We start from the raw sequence: 22,739 nt of genomic DNA on the forward strand, positions 1-22,739 counted from the left end.
CTGACAGCTTGACTCAGTGTTGCAATGTTAGCAAATACAAACTACTTCCTTACCTAACTAATGTTTCAAAAATACAAAAATAAATGTTTCAAGCAATTTTTTGAAAATAATAATATAGGTATTCGTCCAGATATATTATATTAAATGCTAATAATTAATAAATAAAATATTGGATACAAAAACTTACTTAAAAAGTAGAATCTCAAAAATATTAAATAGATGTCTTTCCCATTTATATTACAAAATTTATTTTGTGCTTTGTAATATGTTGTAGTATATGTAATAAAGAACTTTTCTTTTAAATTAACTTCTCGTAATAAATTACGCCGTGTTATTAAAAGCAAAAATAAAAAATCAACGAAGTCACTAAGCACATATTAAAAATATTAATTTTATTTTCGACGTTACCAATTTTTGGAAAATTATAATGTAAAAATTTTTCCTTTAACAACGATACAGAAATAACTTTTCTTAACTTAATTTCCAAAAGTTTTTATATCGAAGTAAATTTTTCTTGACTAAGATCGTTAATAAAGTTAACGTGGAGTTCTCACAAAACTTTTGAAGCGGAAATAAAAAGTTCGAAGGAAATTTATAACTTCGTTTATTCAACAAATTATTTATATTAAATTTTATTTTGTATTGTCTTACACATATACTTATTTTATGTCCCCACTGCATCCTTAGAGATTCCCGGTGAGACTGCGTCTTCCAACGACCTTAACTAGATCATCTACCCACCTAGAGGGTGGACATCCTATGCTGTGCTTGCCTGACCCTGGTCTCCACCCAGAGCCTTAAGGGACCAGCTGACATTTTTTCTGCTCGCCGCGTGAATATGTCTGTTATTTTCGACCGTCTACCGATTCCATATTCAAAATCGTAAAGAAAATTTATAATTTATATTGTTATCTTTAATTTGTTACCTGCATAAACGACAATATTTATTTCATACAGTGAATTATTAAACGCACGAAAATTCAATAGTTTTTATATATGCCCAATTTTTTTTAAAGTATAAAGAAATTAAAAAAATATGAATAAAAAGCATAATGTCGTCCTTATTTATGTATGTATATACACTCAATTTCTATAGTTATCGGTCAAATTAAAACGATAATATCATCCTGTAACATCTAGACCGTCCACAATTTCTTAGTCTCTCCGCAGAAACGTACCAGAACCAAATGATTCTATTAAAGGAAAAGCTTCCGTAGGTCCCCGTAATGGCTTTCCGATAACGTGAAAAGGCTTTGTGTAATATATCAAATGTTTCCACGAAATTGAAACGGGATTATAGGTACATAATGGGGATTAATTTCATAATTGAATTTATGAGCTAATTCCCGCCCAGGGCTTTTAACTAATGTAAACATAGCCTTTTAATTGGATAATGTTTGAAACCACTTGATAATATTGCGTGCTTATAAATTTAAATTTATATTAAAGTTCATAGTAATTCAATATTTAGCAAGTTTATAGTCTTTCAATGGGCCGAGGAGAGGGTTATGCTTGTGATTTCTCTTGAAAATCGAATTACAAATAAGGAGATCCGTAAATGAACAATTACGTACATAGCTCATTGGATTAGCAAGTTGAAATGGCATTGGGCAAGCCCCATAGTGCGCGGCAGAGAGATCGCAGTGACTTTAATGTTTTAAAGTTCAGAAAATCATGTATGTGGGCTACATCAGTCACTTGAAAACCTTTAAGTGAGACCAATATCTAGATACTGGTCTCACTTAAATTGAATGGATTACCTGTCCTAGGTTTAAATAATGATGCATTATATAACTAACTGTACTCTGTGGGATTCGAAAAAAAACACTTCGCAACCGCAGTGTCTTCGACTGTACTTTATGATCAAGCAGTGTTAAACTTTCCCTATAATAATTTAAAATTTTTATGAGAACTTTATTTAACCCAATTTCATTTCCATAAAATACTGCAAATGCATGCCATAAATTATATAAATGGAACGAGAAAGTTTACTAAAGCACACCATAAAAAAAGGTTATTATTCCAGTTTCATCTCTCTGTTCTATATTTGTGTTTCGTTTTTGTTTGAAATAACTTTTGATTAATTTCTACACATTTTTTATTTGGAATGTTTCATTTAATTTAATGTTCAAATAAAATTACGGAAATTTTATATTTACGTAGATTTTAATTTTTGAACTTGAGTCAACTTGTTCTGGAGGCTGTTTTAGAACTTTTCTTCTTCTAAACCTTTCTCTTTATAACTTTAGTCGTCTTCTTTGCTGAGTCGATGATGAACTTTTTCCTTGTTTTCATTTTATCTGTCTTGTAGTATTAGAAATCCGTTATATACTTAACCTGATCCAACCAACGGGTGGGTGATCATCCGGATGGGTTTTAACCATCTACTTCCTCTACAACTAGTTTGTTGAAGTTTCATCGTTATCTGCAATCATCATCACCACCACCTTGTCTGTAAGATATCTACGGCTAGCCTTACACCTCCCACAAGATGTTCAATAGAACCAGTTAGAAGTGACTTACATCTTCTAATGACTTTGGTAAGTCTACCCACCTTGTGGATGGACGCCCAGCGATGCGCTTGTCAGTTCGTGGTCTTCCCTCTACGACCTTTTTGTGGTCTGCCTACTGCACCCTACCGTGCCAATTTTATAAGTGGGTAACGTACGTCAACGAATCTCCTTTTTCTCGAATCTCCTGATTTATTCTCTTAGAGAAATCTCGAGCATAGCCTCTCTTTATAACTGATTGAGTGTCAGCGGGTTTCCGAGAGAGATATTAAGTATAAATAAATTAATTAAAATTAAATAATTTGCTATATTCGGTATTTGGTCTCTGTCCGTATTTATTTACGCGCCGATGATGCGTCAAAAAACGATTCAGTGTTCAAACGAAATTTAAATTTAGTCATTGTTAAATACATGCATGAAGTCATACGGTTCCAATTAACAGCTGCAAAAATGTTGCTGCTCGATATGCAAATAACATTTCATGAATATTGTATGAGAGACAAATTTTACAGTCGCTCGGGGGTAAAATGTTTTTATTGTTTAAATAGAAAATATTAATTTATAATTGTCTATGTTTCATACCCCTGTAGAATACGTTGCATCTAAAGATACTTGCCTGTGGCAGTCGTATTAAAAAAGTAAATCATGTTTTAAAATGTCTTTTTATGACTTTATTGAATGTCTTAATAATAGGCAACGGTGAAAAAATAAGTTTACCTTTTCAAACACTGAAATGTTGGTGATAATGTTTCATTCTCAATGTACGCGATATTTTTTGTTAGATTACACTTTACCTCGCATTTTTTAATTTTGATTAACGTTAATGTTTTGATTGCAAGAGGCTAAAACAACACAGGGGAAAATCAAGTTTCTAATCGATAATTTTCGTTGCAATATTTATTTAACTTTGTAGGGATTATTGGTGCCTTGTGGCAACATATATGTATATATAATTTAAAATAATATAAAGACTATACATATATAAAGTCTTGTATTTTATTTTTCACAACATAGGACAGTTATATTACAGTCTTCTTCCAAAGGCGTCTGTCTCTCTGACAGTTAAAACGTCTATATATATATATATATATATATATATAGACGATATATATATATATATATAAACACATAATATTAACGTCGATTTTTACAAAGAATAATAAACTAAAACTAATACTAAGCTTCGTGATACATATACACATATCTGTTCATGTTTTACGTATATACGTATGTATATTTTTTTCATCGACGCCTGTCCACTTTGTGATTAAGTGCTGTGAGTATACGGCGATGGTTCAGATAATCAAAATAGCTGTAACGAATTTGCGAACTCAACCTTATAACATAAAGATACACCCGCACACCTAATTAACCAATAGAAATAATTTTACTCATAAATACATCAGCACTAATTACCGAGTTGACATCTTGTAAGGACTTTCCATTATATTGCGCCTGTAAACATTAATTCATTCAAAATTAAATAGCTTTCTCTCGCACAAATAATGGAGAATAATTGAAAAGGAATTATCATGAAAGCGGCAACGGATATGTTGATTTATAGCCAAGATATTTAGTTCGCTTAGTCTTTGAGAACATTATATTGATATACCTTTTCTAGTTTAGATATGGAGTTGTCAGTTTTAAGAACGATATTAAAAGAGTAATCCCTTACGATATTGACAAATATATGTTATCCATTCTTGTTTGTTTAATACATATACCTTATATATGTGTATACATGTATACATTAAAGATTACTAAACTAAATTCGCCATATTTTGTGATCACAATATTATATCGAAATACTACCTAGTCTATCTAAAATTAATATACTTAAAAGTTTATACATTCATAAAGTTCTATCTGCAATGGATTATTATTACTATAAAAAATAAGTCCACATAAATAAAATTAATTTCTTTATTAAATGAATTTAATAGTAACAAATTGAAATTAATCGTAGTTTAATTTTTATTTCCTTTTTTACATAATCCTCTGAAATCTCTTATCAGGGATTATTCACACGTACAGATTTAGGCTCAAATTTGGATTATGTTCCCTAAATCAGCTTTACTCTCCCCCCTTTCCCTCTAGCCGCGCTTTCCTAAGACGCGGTATTGCAGTTTCGGTAGCACTGTAATACATCGATTGTTTCAAAGTAATACAAAAGTCAGTGCTCTCGAAAGTAATATAATATTAGTACATGTATTTGAAGGTAATATGGAAAAGTAAGTGGTCTGTAATCATAAAAGAAAACAGGTTTAGAAAGGTTAGCATTTGATGATAAACGTTTGCACATCGAAATGAGATAACTTATTCAAATTTCCCTTCATACTTTACCCATTATGTAATATATTAAGCCGATTTTACACTAAACGTGGTAATAAATAAAGGTACCGTAACATAGATAAGCTTTTCTTAATATTAAAACGTTATAATTTTGTCTTTCGGTTGCTAATAACAATATTTCACTCATAATAAATTTTATCTCTTTTGAGATGCACGAAAATTAATGTATCTTTAAGATATTCGTAACGGATATTAGCGGAATATGTAGATATTATATTGTTAACACATTTCTCATATGTTCATCGGTTCATGTTCATAAGTTTTGGTGGGAATATTTACTACAGATATTTAGATAATGAATTTAAATAATATAGGTGGAATATATAAGTCATATGGAAGGAAGGTGGAATAAGCGGTCATAATACATAATTAATGTTATTTAATTTTTTATTTATTACAAGTTTATGATTACATATAAGATCTTATGGATCTTTTTTAGCTTTTTGGCATAAGAGACTGGGAAATTATTAAAAAAATATGAACATATCAACTATAAAACACATATCAAATATAAAACTTTTGATATGCACACACTCACAGGTATATCGTGTGTGTGTGTACGCGATGTCATCTTCGCTTAGAGATTTGATATTCGGTTCAAGTATTTTTATTTACAAGTTACAACCTATTTAGAATTGAATTAATGAAATTTCATTTCAATCACCAGAAGGGTAAAGGTCATTTTTAAAAGCGTTTTCATTAAAAAGTATGTATTTTCAAATTATTGCTCTTATATGTGTAATACTTGACCGAAATACTTATTTTCGTCGGTAAGCTTCCTAAAGTAGGTAAACTTCCTAGGTAGTAGTCATGTATGTATGTACACTTTAAATTTCCCTCTCCTTCCTGTTGTCTGGTAGAGATCGTCTCGAGCGATAAGACCGCCTCTTGAACCTTCATATGAATTGTTTCTTATTTTTTAGTTATTTACTATGGTGGACAAATAATGTAAATAGTGCAATCAGATGGTCGGACAAATTCTGCTCGACATTTTACACCAAAGATAGGAACAGGTCGCGCAGCATAATGGGAACTAAGATATATCCGTTACCATGGGATCGCAACTCTCAGCAATGTAGATGACAATCCTCGTAAAGGAGGGAGGGAGAGAATGTAAATTTGTCAATAATTTAATGTCTTCAAGAAAAAATGTTAACAACATTAGAAGACCAAGTAAGAATCACTTTCCACTCGTAATAATTGACTCGAAAAACATTTGCAATGTAATTATATACTTCGCGCAATACACTACCATACATCAAATGCGAGAGGAATGAAAGAGCGACATGAGACCGCTTGCGTAGTGGATAGTAGCGTGTCGATTTATGTGGCATTCTTGTGAAATTATATTTTACAATAGAACGAATGTCACAATCCTTTAAATTGTAGATTTTACAATTATTTCTGCACATATCAACGCTTTTTTATTAATATCCGCCATACACCTTTCTCTACCTTTTCAAGGTAGAGATCTTATAAAACCTTATTCAAAGTTTCTATCTTAAATTCCTACTTACTGTACTAAATTGCTTAACTCTTGCTCTTATTGTTTTATGTGAATCATAATTTTAATCTCAATAATTACGCATATCATCTATTAGTCTATTAGATGGCATTTAGCATGATGGTATAGCTTGTTTGGTTTTTTTATTTCACTAATTGATTTAAGCCCTCTTTTATATATAATTAATATAAGCTTTATATCTTATCTACTGATTTCTTTTCTGTTTATATTGTACTATTTCTAACATAAAGTGATGATGCAGCAGCGGCGGGTGCCGTAGTTCCTCATGGGCAATATCCTCATTCTTCATTGCCTTTATGAAGGCAAGAGGGGACGATGTGAGCTTTCATCGGAGATCTCTTATCACTTATGTTATGTTGTTTGCTTATTTAGTATTTACATATTTATAGTAATTTGTTATTATTTAGCTCTATCGTATTCCATTATATCAATGGTCCGAGTTAAAGCTCCTGTTTTTGTCCGAGACTTCCACTACGGTTGTTTTATTATTTCACCGGATAAAATAAGCTCTTAGGTAAATTAAAGACAGTTAAAGTAGCGGGGAGTCGCTGGATAAAGTCAGTAACAAGATCGGTCGTCGTAGCAGTCTTTTGGGGAGGCCTGTGCCTGTGCATCGAGCTGCTATCAGTTGACATGATGATGGAGTTCTTAGGTCACTTAAATGCTCTGTGAAATGACTGGGCGCAAAGTTCGACGTGAAAGGTCTTGCACCACTATTATGTTTTATTATAAATGGTAATGTGTTATCACTACTGTATTTTGTCCTAACAGAACCTATTGAAATTACTGGTTAATAAAACGTATTATATAATATTTCGATTCAAGCGAAGAGTTACTCTGATCTTATAAAATTACATAAAGTTATAAATTCCAAAATTATACGTAATGTCATATGGATGAACCGTATGAGTTATGTGTCAGATATATAGTTTTATCACAATTTGTTCATTCCTTCCATGGCAATATAGGAACGGGCAAAAAGACGAACAAAAGAATAAAACAACATAGTTTCATTCTTTTGTTATAGCCCGTTCCGAAACGCTGTATCGCGTATTAAAATATTGCGCATACCTGTCTTTAATATCACTTTACAAAATGATTTGAGTTTATAAAATTTTTCTAAATGCCAATCAATTCAAAATAGTGATCTCTATATAACGTAAGGGTTTCATGTTCAAATACTACAAAAAGTTATCTATTTTTATTACTTATTGTAGTACATGTTTTGTATAAGAGTTTTCGTGTTCATTTGCTTCCTCAAGCGAGAAAAATACAACGGACGCTCTCCTCCACGCAGTGCGGATATCATTGGTTTTGAACAATACTCTAACACGCGATGCATGTGTACAAACTATCTATTTAACTTTTTATTTTGTATCTTGATCTCGCCGATGTTCGTATATTGTTTATTATCAAATATACATTAATTTTTGTCCGTATCACTGGATACATTAAAATTGCCAGTTTCTCTGTTTTATAGTTTATTCGGTACTCCATAAATTGGACTGGATTAGTTAAGCTTGTGGGAATTCGCTGCCATCGTGACGATCTTTGGCTAAAGTTTAAGTTTTGCAGTAGGCATGTATCGACTGATATGATCATATTTATGCTTGGGTTTTTTTTTAATTTTTAATTTCTTGAATTAAACGTGATATTTTTAATCTCTACATTATATAGATATTTTAGATTTGATATCTCGTATTTTGCCATTTTAACATTTAGTTAATATATGAAAATTTAATTTTAACCTTGCTTCTTAATTAGTGCTCTGTTATTCTGTGCGTGTTCTGGCTAATTTGAATTACTCATATTGTTATTCTAAAACTCCAAGCAACCTCTCACACGAAATTCATCTAACAATGTCTTGTTTAAAAAGATATTTCGAAATTATTAACATAACGTTATATAATTTTAGCTGGTATATGTTTTAATTACCTTTCATGTATGTTCATGTTTGGATATGGAATTATACATACTCGCAATATATTGCACATACATTTCGTATGTCGTAATATTCCTCGAGCTATGGCATGTGTTTTTTTATTTTTGATACATTTGCTTGATTTTTTTTGCTTTCGAGGACTGTTTGTTAAAATTAATGATTAATGTACTACAGACAATTCAATATGACACAATAAATAAATTTTAACTTTAAAATGAACGTCCTTGTGATTAAAAAAGCTTTTGACGACATTAATAAGAAAACATTTTATGATAAAAAACTTCAAATATATATAAAAAAAATCAATATTTTATTGCCTTGAAAGCTCTAAAATGATAGTACTTTTATCATTTTAGAGCGTTCAATTTAAAGTCAAAATGTAAGCATTGTGTGCTCATATGTCAGCAAAAAGATTTAAAGTTTTTACATTTATTTCCAGTCATTGTGTATACAGTGATCACTCTAAAAGCCCATCGAAATGCGATGGACCAATAATTTCTCGTGGTCCATAGTCTAAAAGGCAGATATAAGACAGATATATAGGTAATTAATTTGAATATATAGTAGTCTGAATATAAAAAACTCTTTTACTTACCATATTATTATTTTTGTTAATATTGACAAAAATACCAAAAAGGTCGGCAAGCGTGTGAATTGCATAAAGGGATTAAATAAAAAAAACTGATGGTGGTAATTTAATTATAATTATACAAAACTAGGTAACAGTAAACTAATACGTAACAATGGACCTCTAATACATTCAGGCGTTACTTTGCGGAAGTCCATCCTAAGTAAGAAAGGGACTAATATATAGCTACTTCCGCTATGCAGCAGTAGTCGTGTAATGAAGTGCACCGCCCGCCAGCCCGCTGATAAATGTGCATGCGGCAAACAATGCGAATTACACAACTACCACCGTTAATTCACTCTATACGTGTTTCACCCCTCCACGGGGCATCCTCAGGAGTTATGTTACACCGACCAGTGCCAAACACCGAGTGAGTTTGACTCACTTGCGGATGTAGCTATATATTAGTCCCTTTCTTAATAACAATCGATCAAGCAAAAATGCATCTTGACACAAATATCAATATAAAAAGTATAAAAAAACAAATAAAAATCTAAAGAGGTTTTAAATGAGCCAAACAGTCGCCAACATTCCGAGCTCCTAGTGGAACACTAAGCCCTAGTAACACCTAGCTGGGGTTCGGCTACTAGCGGTAAGAGCTTGGTCGACACAAGGTGCCTACTTTAGTAGTCACGTTTCTTATTATTTCTGAAACTAATGAATTTTGATAAGTGTTTGTAATGTACTGTGCATTAATTGTTAGCAAATGAGTTCTACATTGATTCTATTAAAGCTTTTGAACCTATAACAAATCATATAAACGTTATACAGGATAACAAAAAGAGTATAATTACACGTACGTATCCTCTGATAAATAAAAACAATTGTAGTCGAAATTTAATTAAAATTTTCCCTGCGGTTGCTGTATTTGGACGAGATCGTAGTCCTGCATTAGCTGCAAACAGTATCTCACATAAAATACGCTGCCAATTTCTACTCCGTTCGTGAGACCGCGGCATGCAGTCGTGTCGAAATATCCACTGATAAGATATTTTACTCACAATAAGATCCCCTTATCACGAAAGGTTACAAAGAAACCGTAAGCTCGGAATAACAATATAAATCAGTCTGTATGTCACAGTGTAGCAAGAAAAGGGACATGAAAAACTCTTTTTGCTTGCAATTTTCATATATAACGTTTTATTAAAAATAAACAGGTATTTATAACCCAAATATTAGGGGGAACCGGAAAGTAATGTTGTTTCTGTCGATACATTTTACCGAAGAATCGATTGATTTGTTATTGCTACGACATTGAAAATTTGTATACTAGATAGCAAAAGGTTGTTGATGACGAAGGTGAATATATTGTTGATTAGAAAAAAAACTTGTTAAAAATGTCGTCGTGTGAATTTAACTTAAGAAAGCGACATTAATATCCGGACCCTCTAATATATAAATGGGGTGTTTTTATACGCGATAAAAGTTTTCAAGAGTAGAGTTACCAATTTCCAATCCACCTATATAAAGTAATATCATTTATTACTAAGAAGTACGTTGCAATAGTTTATTTTTTCTATAGTAATGCGAGAAGCCGATAACTTCTGGCAATCCAAAGTTTACTGTGGCAAATAATAAACAATAATTAATTTTAATAATTAGTAAAACGAGTTCTGAAAACGCTTTTCGTTGCCATATTATCATTATGTTATTTATTATTACTGAAATCATTAAACATGAGCTATATATTCAATACTAAAGGTTTTACACCTATATCTAATGAACGTGTATGTAGATAATTCATACTTTTTAATTTTTATTAATATAAATAAAAATAATCAGATTATTAATTAAATTTAACTTTTATAAATTTAATAACCATTTATATTGTAATTACATTAATAAATGCGTAAATAATTGTATTAAGAAATGTTTGTCTATTTAAGATAATCTTAATAAGAGATATATTATGTACTTTGTTTATAAATGAGAGAAATTTGTATCCACTGAACATTGATTTACCAGGTCTTTGTGTACGGAACTCAAAACGGCTTTTGGTACGCAATACCATTTTAATCAGTGAATGAAATCAATCCGGGATACCACACAAGAGTAATTACTATGTCATTGTCACAGATACGTTACATTTACTACTAAAACGTTCGAGAACTATTTGAAAATCTTCACTAAATATCTTAAGTTTTGCTAAGCCAATATACATCTTATCAGGTTACAGTAAAGACTTAAGTATGTTTTAAAGAAATTAAGATGTAATTTGATATGACGAGATGATTAATAAAACGTTTTCAATATACACCATTTATTATATGCGAAGTATTCAATTAATTTTATACGTCTGAATAATAAATTTTTCGAAATGTATATAGATAAAAGAGATATGCCAGTTTTAAATATAGATAAAAAGATATGATTACTACATTAAACTTATTTTTATAGTATTTTATTTTTGCCGTTTTTTCAATCGAACTGTCACTGCTGCCCAAGTGGCATTTGCAGATTCCGTGGGTTTAAGTTGGCAGGACGCAGAAGTAGTCCCGGGCGAGCTTCGGCACGGGCCACTATATACTACTATTTTATTGGATTGAGAGGCCACCGAGCTCTTACCTTGCTTCGTTGAACACTCCATGGAGTAACTAGACCCCAGGTTTAAAGGCCCCCACCAGGGAACCTCGGCTTGGACTGTCACTCGTTGAATTTTAGACTCTATTCTACTTCGCAAGGTGTTATAATTGTGGAGAAGAAGCAGAAATAAACTCCACATCATTACATCTCCTAATAAAGTTTAACAATACAGATTTATGTATATACGATTTTAATTAGACACTGCCTAAATGAAGACAAAATTATCAAGCGGATTATAACCAAGGATACGTGTCATTTAAATATTCGTTCATTAAATAATATGTCTTTTTTGTCAACTTATTTTTAGTATATGTTTTGGAATTTAATAAACGGTAGTTTAATAATGTTTTCCGGAATTTTATTAAAAGAATCTGATTCCGTTTATTAAAAATGGTAAAGAAATAGATTCTAAATATTAAACGTTATGAAATATTTGATGTATATATCAAAAGAGATAATTAATAACGAGTGTTACTAGTAATAATATTAAGGAATTGGAAATAAAAGATGAAAAAATCATTCTGCTTTGTAGATATTCATTTTGGCGAATTGTATACTACAAAGCCGTCTATTCCAGTTGATGCAGCTATGCTTTACTAGCCGTGAAATTAACTGTTTCAATCGACGTAAATCCTCTTCTAGATTCAAATCAAACTGAACTTAATTTAGATGCGGCTTTTGAAATGGACGACTTAATGAATTGCATGATGGATGCGAGCTCTAACGAACCTAACAACCTATCTGTTATTGGTATAGAAACGAATTTATTTACTCTATTAATTCAACCATTTATTAGAACTTTAAATGACATAGATTATTATTGTATAATATTACCTTAACATTTGGGACACTACGAGATGTTTTCTTGTTCAATATCGAAGTGCCTTAAGCCGGATGTCAACTACCAATAATGTTTTACGGCACAAAAACGTAGTTTCTCCCTCTGCACCTTATCTTATTTCATAGTCGCTTAATATACCCAAAAGAGGGCTGTGCTATGGATTTATATGAAAAATTGAACCAGATATGACGAGATACTAAGCGAACGAAAGTACCGGATATATCCTAGCGGATTGGCCTGTTGCCTGTCAGTGGGCAGGTCACATAGTTCGCGGAACAGGGCCTTAAAGTTCTGGACTGGAGACAGGTCAGCACAGCGCAGAAAGTCCGCCACAATATAAACATACGACCTTTGTTAAGGTAGCTGAATGCAGGCCGCTTCCATCTGGTCTTATTAGAAATCTATCAGAGAGGCCCATGTCCAACAGTGAACCTCCTATGAAAGGTTGAAATGATTATGATGATGGCACAGATTATGATATATTGAATTTTATTTTAAATCAAATGCATCAAATCATCTCTAATTCGAAATAAAAAAAGGAAATTATAATTAGATTACAATGTCAAAATATCAAAATATATCCTTCAAAGTATTGAGATGTTCTTTGTTGAGAAGCGTAATAAAGGAAAGCAAATTGCAAAGGTAATTCCAATAAAGCCCATAAAGTCGTATGGATTGGCTATCCTTTTAATTCTACGAACGAAGGCAATGATTCGGACGCAGTATTGCTTCGGGACCCAATCAAACAGTCCAATTTGGTCGCTACCAATAAAAATCACAGAGTACAATCTGCTACAGATTTGAGAGATTGGATGGAATAAAAAATTTAATACGAATTGTCAAAAAAATACTTTGCTCCGATAATTCGTATTATTTTGCAATACTAGAGTATGTTGTGAGAAAAATTCCAGTCTAATTTTGCATAAACTATAAACAGATTCAGGTCCTATATAATAGCATACTTTGGCTAAAAGCAAAGGTGTCAATTGCACCCTGCATTTCAGGCTATAGATAGACGCCTTCTGCAAGGTATATGCCTCTCCCAAATACACTATATATATATACACACACACACACACACACACACATATATATATATATATATATATATATATATATATATATATATATATATATATATATATATATATATATATATATATGAGTGTATGAGTATAGACGACAATCGCTACGCTTAACAAGCGAGTTAATAATCGCATTGTAGTATTATGGTAGGCGGGGAACGCTGCTGCACATCGTTTGGAAGCTTTTTTGGTAAGCTGTGGTAAACCTATATATTTAACGCACAATGTATCAATTAGATAAGACAGTATATCCGAAGATGAACCCGCGACCCACAATCGCAATTCTCAGTCCTCTACCGCTAAGCTTTCACTGCCATTCTGCTAACTTAGTCAAGTGAAACTCGTAACTATTCACTTAAAAATTTTAAAGATAATTTCGTTTCACCGGTATTACCCGGCTTAAAGTTATTAAAAAGAAGACTTATGTTAGCTGTATTATAATCTAAGTAAAATGTTTTGCTACGAGATTAAACCTGGCCTGCTCTAAGCAAATTGTTATTAAAGATATCCATAGAAATATGGGAAAGTGTTAAAGATTTTCTAACTTTTATTACTTTTATTACTAAATGTTTTTATTGATAAAATCCGAACAGACATATTAGACCACGTAAAGAATAAAATGTAATATGAAATGAAATTACTGAAATAGAAATTAACCAACAGATTAATCATTATTATAAGATTATTCTTTTGGATATTTGTAGTGGGTAAAGATTTATTATAAATTTAAGCAAATTATTAATTAATGTTATAAGGCATTTTATATAAACATAAATAAATAACAATGAATGTTCGGGTGTTTTACGAAGAAGAATAAACAGAACCGTGAATGGCTTGCTTTAGAGCCATGAAATGGATAATAAAATTTTATTTCATTGACATTGCTCATATTGCTTCCTGTTTATTACGGCTAGATTAACTTGGAACGGTTCCCGGAACCAAATGCGAAACGCACTTTGATTCTACTAAATATTACCCAATGTTCATGATAAGGAAGAAATTTAAATAGAAATCACGAAGGCTTTAGTAGCAAAGTGATTTTTTTATTTCATATTACCGATAGCCGAGAAAGTTATTCCCCGTTTTTTATTTATAAAATAGGAAATAGCTTTTTTCATTACAACTTAAGTAACGTACGTAACAGTCTAAAATTTGCATCTTTAATGTGTATTACTTTTAAAAAATAGCAAATTGCATTAATCCAAAATTTTAATTTAGAAAATAGAATATTTTTTTATAAATAATACAACAGAAAAATTTATTTGCGTCTTTAGCAGTAGGTATTTAAAAAGAAAAAACAAAAGAGAAGTAAGAAGATTTTTATTGATGGCTTAATTTAAAGTTATTCATCGTCATCTCCATTTCATCTTTAGAACACCCACTGTTGGAAATAGGTCCCTTCCATAGGCTTTCAAAAGGACCAGATTTTTTTAATGGCCTTGTCTTCGAGGGCCTCTCGCTTTTCTAGCTTTAAGTGGGATAAGAGCGTTACAAGTTCGGCTAATAATTCTTTCCTGGAATATTTTAATTTTTATTTACATCTGTCTTCTTTCTTTGCCCACGTTATCTTTCATGCTTTTTCCTTATCTTATTATTTATCCTTCTACTACATTCCTAAAGTACCACATATTACTTATCACAAAGTTGTGTTCTTGTTTTATGTTTTGAGTTTTGTATTTTAATTTTTTTTTATTCTTTGACTAAATTATTGTTCTTATGGATGAGTTTTTTTATTTATTTTTACAAGCAGGACCGGTTGGAAGTGACCAACATCCGGCGTCTTCCGAAGAACTTAACAGGTCTATCTTGTGGAAGTACCTCCTACGCTACGCCTATCGATCTGTGGTTTCCTCTATACACCCAAGTAAAGTCTATAGTGTAGTAGCAGACAATATATATCACTGGGAGTAAGAAGTTAGACCTTGGGTGCAATGAACTTTTAACTTGCATCAAAATCTTTATTTAACTTTTGTATTGTAATACATAATTCTCACGCATTATACGAAATTGTAATTATTCGTTTATAATCTTTGTTTTACATTACGCATTTCATTGAAACTTCCAGTGTTGTTGACCTACGATCCTCGCAAAAAACCATACGGAAGCCGCTACCGCTTTAGAAGTTAAGATCGTTAGTCTAACGGTCCGATAATCGCTAGCGTCTATTAACTCCCCAAAAAAAATAACCCAACAAAACTTAACGTCACACACAATGACGCAATTCGTATTGTAGTATTGTGGTATTCAATTTTGTAGAGTTACACTCATTTTCTGTTTTTCCGCGTCGACGTTCGCAAGTCATCATAACTAATTTAAATGGTTGACAAACATTATTTTGCTGTATATAAAATTTATTAATACTCTATGTCCTTAGAAATAGGGTTTAATTTCGTGTATTACGTTACTAGGTGATGATATGCAGAGCGATAGAAGTTAGCAAAAAATACATTGCAAAAAATGATCAATTGACGCTTAATCAATCGCCGGATCCTGAATGCCGATAATCCCGCGCAGCGAATTTAATTGATGGTGTGCTAGTACGTGCAGAATTTATTGATATTGGATTTATTTTCTCTGTAACAAATACTTCACAATCACGATGATATATTATGTACTGTTATTCGAAGTGATTTAATATTTTACATCTATAATTAAGTACAGTTGTTAACTGTTTCGTAAACGTACCTGACGATCTAAATTCTGGAGCAAGCGGACATTAAAAACATATATCTTTTTAAAGCACATTACGTTTTTTGTCATCGTTCACAAACATATAAACATCTATGTGATAACATAAGTAAAAGAACTGAGATTGACTGAACAGACTTCTCTGCGTTTAGGACACATTTGGTATCTTTGCAATCATATATTTTATTTAAAGGATGGCATTCTAAGGCATCTTAATTTTATTCTGTCATATTGGACTATTCTAATATTATCATGAAGTATGCAAGTGATTACTTAAAAGGGATCATATTCGATACTAATATTAATAAATGTAATAGAAACTGCGTGACAATTAATTTACTTCATCGCCTCCTTTACAACCTGTATTTTTTTTACTTTTTTGTCATGTGAAAATTTTTACAAAATGTAATGGTCATTACATTTTGTAAAAATTTTCAACTTTCTGCGCAATTTTTTTTCATTAGAACCTTCTGCAAAGTATTCTTCTTCCAGTCTTAGACCCTTGGACTAGCGAGAGCGTTCATAACTAAGTATTAATAAACTTGTTAAAAAAAGAGATAAAAAAAAAACCAGTCAAGTCTTTTTCAAGTTACGGTAACCAAAGGAATTGGGGATTCGTATTTATGTATATAAATTTATTTCTCAACTTTTCGTTTGTTATTTAAACTCTTACAAAAACTTAAAACGAAAATATTAGTATAAAATGTATTGGCTGCAAAAGTTTTCTAACACGAAAAGGTAAAAGCTTTCAAAGTTTACAATAAGTCGCTTTTACGTAGTTAAATAAATAGCTACCAATATCTATTTAAACATTTTAGATAGTGAAATTTTAGAGAAAGTGATAATATTTATTGTATACGTTTTTAGTGTACTTAATGGAAAATTTAAACGCTTGAAAGCTTTAAAGGTGATAAGATGTTTATTCTAATGGAAAAAAAGTATAACAACTTACACAAAATACTTGACGTAAAATGAACCAATAGATTTCTCTTAAGACTTTCTTCGAAATATCATTATGAGCTATTTTACTGTTACAACAACTGTATATTACTGTATATATATATTCGTTAACCAAATTAATTGTATTATAATTATTTTTAAATATGTTTTTATTAATAAAGTATCCTTTGGGTCCGAAAGGTTCTTAAGTGACGACCACAAGCCAGAGTGGTAGCCTACCCACGTCGCGTCTACCGGCCCAAGAATCCCAAGAATACCAGAGAAGCCTATAATTGATAGTAACTAGAATCAAATTGAGCTTAGTTGCTTCTCTAGATAGATGTTTTACTAATCAGTTAAATTGACCAATTTCTTCAGTAGACCCTACTTTAATATCGAAAATCCAAACATTACTTTATTACAATGAGTAATTAAGCAAGCATGGTGACATGGTCTCATACAATTTGTACTTTGTGCATTAATTATATAGGAGTGCCACTGCTCGTAAATAATTTTCCAGAGGATGGGCAGCATCGTTCTGTGCGTACCATAATATCACATTGCAATCGGCATCCCGTTTACCAAGCGTGGTGATTTTGGTAGATATCTTTGGGGGAAAGCCTATGCCTTACAATGGGCGTCACAGGGATGAAACGGCGACGATAGCATATTATATATTCTTTTAAAATAACCGTACATATGATTATTTCTTGAAGATATTTAAAAAAACAATCGTGTTACGAGTTTGTGAATATTAAAATATGTATCTATTTTATTGAGAGGTGTATCTCAACATACACAGAAAAATAAAGTTTGAATTGTAAAGAATGTATGAAAGTAAACGTTCTTCGAATGTTTTTTTTTAATTAAAATTAGTTAATACTGTTATAAAATATGTTAATGAAAAATTAATTTAACACGATTACTTAATAAATTTTTAATTCAGCAATAATTTGAAAAATCTGGATAACTTTAAATAACGTAATTTATTAAGGTGCATGTAGATCTAATATAGTAATCTTAAATGTAAACGATCTTTTAAATTTATGATATTTTTCAGGGTTTGTCTCAATTTGCAATATGTAACGGGACAATATTCGCTCAATCATTTAATTTTACATATGATCTTTATAAAAAAATAACAAGTTTTTTCGCCGCTACATGATGGTGTAACTTAAGACATAAAGCAAAGGTTAAAATGATGGAACATTACTCAAACGTGTTTTTTGTTCATAGCTTGACAGACTGTTAATTTTAAGCTAGTGATGTAAATTGAGCGGAGGCTGTAAGGTCGTCTACCGCGGTGATATAGCGGCATCGGCCGCACTCATTACTTACTGTCTGCAAGATAACTTAGTATGGAGAAAGCTTCTTCGATAATAAATTATTTAATTTATGCTATTCATAACGAATGTTATTTTATTCAAAGAAAAGGTCACTAAATGCTAAAATATTTCACAGGCGAATAGACAATATTTTAAATTTTACCTAACTAAAATTTTGCGACTGAAAGACGTTTAATTCATACACACACACGAACGCAATATACATAGTATAACAGCTGACCAGACTCGCTCAAAGAATAATATAAACCAATAATAATAATATATCTATATATATATATATATATATATATGTGTGTTAGTGTGTGTGTGTGTGTGTGTGTGTGTGTGTGTGTGTGTGTGTGTATATTTGTATATAAATACATAATAATACAACAGAAAACAGAAGAAACATTCATGTTGATAATGACGCGGATTTAGGAAGACCAGCGCATATCAGGTTTTCGTGCTAAAACCTTATAATATGAAAGTAAATTAAAATTTATTCAGTAGTTTATTTTTTAATAAATGCACAATATTTATGAATAATTAAAAAAAAGCGGTGTGTTCATCGTTTAAGAAATGCTAAAAGTGTCGAATCCGAGTTAACGTGTGATTTATTATAATCTTAGTTTTGGGAAGGTGTTAGAAATAATAACAATATTTTTTAATGTAAATAATATTCAAAGTCCGTCTCCATAAAGGCACATCCATTATCACTAAGGCACCTAAGCACTTCATAGATCTCCGCCGACATCGTTACACGCCGCCGGCTTTGGCTAACATAGTAACGACGTTATATCTGCACAGACCCTGTGATGCCTTTTGATTTATAGTCTCTGGGATAATCCCGCCAAAACTACGACGTCACGCTTCGGCAAAAACTACGTATTTTCTTCTATGTAATCCCACAGTTGGAATACATTCTATCAGAGCAATTTTAAATCAATATGCCAAAACATGTTGAGTGACATTCCAATCTTTTTTTTTTGGCTTCGGAGGTGGAAGGTTCTTCTTGATGGACACAAGCTTCCCTTTGGGGTAAGAATAAGGTTATGTGGGATTTCTACCCACTAAAATCACCTCGATGATCATCTTCGGTACCTTTTGAGGGGCCGCCGGATTTTTTACGGAACTCACAGCTGCCTTTTAGTACTTTACCAAGACTTATCCCGGGAGGAAGTTGTGCTTACTCACCTTCAACGTCCTCGAATCCGATGCCCTTTTATTCAACGCTTTCGACAGGCAGAGGATACCATAGCCCTACTAAGGGGTTGTGAAGAAGTGAAACGCATCACAATTTTGCGTGTCACCCTTACTATACTAATCTTCTCTGAATCGTTTCAAATCTAATAAAGATACTGCCGAAGCCAGTACTACAGCCCAACCCTTACTGATATATATAACATATAAAAAATTACATGTACTGTATATTTAGTGTATTTATTTTTAAAGATCGCTCGATTTTCAAATGAATCCAAAAAATACTTTCTGAAGTTGTTATTAAAATGTGATAATATTTTACAAAATGATATTGGACTCTTAATATAACCAGTCGTTCTTCTTATCATTTTAACCGAAAAACTTCCACGGTTTGACTAAATCATCCATAGATTATCAATAGACCGCTTGTGGCGACGACTTCTATCTAACTTCTACCAGTCTGGTCAGTCTTTGCGATTCAACGCCCCATCGGCTATCTGTAGTCGTTAAATATATTTTTGAATTAAACTAAGCAATTGTTTTCTGTTTTTTATTATGTTATCAGCAGTACTCTTTGTTCTTTGTATAAAACAGGTTCTATATTATCTTGTCTTCTTTCTATAGACGACATTACATGCTGTTAAAGAACTTTTTGATATAATTTTAGTCAATGACACTTTGATTCGATGCCATAATCTCTCGAGCGCCCTCCTCACATGTCGGAACATGTATAATATATTCTCAACAGACATTTCGTGTCTGCAATAGAATAAACAATTGTCGAACAAAAAACCGATCTCGCCGCTACTTAACCGTATTACATTTTGATGCACGGACTTCGTCATTAATTTAAATGTATTACTAATACATTTTTCGCCATCTTTGTTTTGTTTTTATGCTCCGCTATTGTTCGTGTATTGAAAATCACCGCTTCCTCTTTTCATCGGACTGTCGCAATTTTTTTGAGTGCTCTTACAGACAAAGCTCTTGCTGTTTCATTCTAATTATATAATAATAATCTATTGAATAAGAATTTCGTTTGCAAAAAAGGCGATTTTAATATTATATGAATGAAATTTCTTAACATATATACAACAGATGTTTTAATTATGAGGATGTCTGGTTGAAACATGTCTGTAATTATTTTTTTTAAAGTAGATTCATGCAATTGAATATTCATTATGGTCAAAACTTTTTCTCATTTTATTCTAGTGATTTAAAGAGCAATCTTAGCTATGAAGGTCGTTTCACTTTTTGGTCGTTTCTTTCACAGAGCTTTTTTGCACAGCTTTGCTGATTCTATGACAAATTTTACTTTATCTGTTTCCAATGAGGCTCTCTAGATTTTTAGCTACTCATTCAACAATAAATGCCAGTCCACGGCGAGATTTCCTATCATATTTTACAGTTTGCACAGAATGTTTGAGACACGTGTTGAGTGATTTAACGTTGGCAGTTGTGTAATTCGCATCGTTTGCCGCATGCGCATTTATCAGCGGACTGAAGGGCGGTGCACTATGTTGCACGACTACCACTGCACGTGCGGAAGTGGTTAAATATGGTTCCTTTTCTTACTTAGGATGGACTTCCGCAAAATAACGCCTGATTCCATTAAACAGACTGTTTGACCGCGCCGCGTGGATCTCTGGAGAAAGGTGTTCCCCAACGGGAAACGCAGCCTTCAGACTAGTGGGTCCTTAGGGTTGGTGGACCTAAATTCCTACTGGCCTCGGTGACTCAGAGGTGGACGATGGATTGACTTGGTTTTAAACCAACGTGATAGCACCACATGGGTTTTGGGGATAGCGTAAACAACGCGTACCCTTGTACTGGCTATATATAAAGGATACCGCGGTTCCTCACAAAGTGCAAAGGGTGATCACCGTGGGAGTTTTATTGGGTAGGAATCCCACATAATCCTTTCCTCCAGAGGCTTTTATCTTGAATATCCGGAAGATTTTCTTCCTGAAATCGAATCAAAAAGACTTTTTGACCTGGACATTATTGATGACTGGACCACAATGTTCTGAAATAAAACTTCTGGCTCTTATGTACTTTCCACTATTTATTTACTGTATTTAATCACATTATTGTCCCTATATTTTATGTTTTGTTTTACTTATAGGTTCGATTACAATAAGTTTTATTGTATTTAATTTTATTTTATTTACAACATTTTTTTGTACTTAATTTATCTTTATCTACGGCTGAAATATCGATGAATTTATGACAATTTTAGTTGACACAAATTTTATGCATCAGATTTTAAGGAAATTATGTGCAATAAAATTATGTCTATGCTGAATAATATTTGCCGCAGCTATATACTATATAGATATATTCGAACACACTTAAGATTATAGGCAAAAACGGTGCTGCTCCCAAAGGTATTGAAGATTACACCAAAAGGCAATTTAAAGGGTCCAGCACTCGCCGAATATGGGAGTCGAGCTTAAGTTTATGGTCAAAATGAACCTTTTCGTAATCAACGATGTACCCAATAAAGTAATTTACTCGGCTGTCGCCACCTTGCTGGGAAACCTATAATTATTGCGCGCGCCACCTCTTTCGACGCCGTGTGAAGTTATATCGATAACAGTCATCTATACACTCAACCGATGCGGTTTTTTTGTGCATTTTTTGTGCGGTACATTAATTTCTATTTTATATTTTCAATTAAATCAAATTGCAACATGAAGTTATGAAAAAAGTGTTACATAAAAACACATATTTGTATATCTCGCTATGAGACATAAAAGCGTCTAGTCAAAAAATCAGACGTCGCAAAAATTGATAACTAACTATACATATCAATTCTGAACGACTGCGAAATAGTGTGTTCAAATCACAAAAATGTTTTCGAACCAGTTTATCATACTACGAATTAGCAATTTCTAGGTTTTGAGCAATTTTCTACATGTGATTTTTAATGTCCTTATCCGCTGCATAAAAAATACTTTTTAATTGCGTAGCAAAATTTTAATTTTTTATATCTAGTCGTGAATCTTTTTGCGTGTTTTTTTTTTGTTTACTTTTATGCGCTCCGTGTCTACTGCAAAAAACAGATTTATATGTACTACTCTGACTATACTATTTTTATATGACTCATATCATTTACCAC

At 32.0% G+C, this 22,739-nt stretch overlaps 1 pseudogene; it reads right to left on the reverse strand.

Annotated features, from left to right (window-relative positions):
• Positions 1–19,693: 19,693 nt before the first annotated feature.
• Positions 19,694–19,792, reverse strand: LOC137918576 (U6 spliceosomal RNA; annotated as a pseudogene).
• Between the last annotated feature and the right edge of the window lie 2,947 nt (positions 19,793–22,739).

This window comes from Battus philenor, unplaced genomic scaffold (genome assembly GCF_028537555.1).
Source record: "Battus philenor isolate CCGP_79_NKW_IND1 unplaced genomic scaffold, ilBatPhil1.0.hap1 SCAF_14, whole genome shotgun sequence".
Classification (NCBI taxonomy): domain Eukaryota; kingdom Metazoa; phylum Arthropoda; class Insecta; order Lepidoptera; family Papilionidae; genus Battus; species Battus philenor.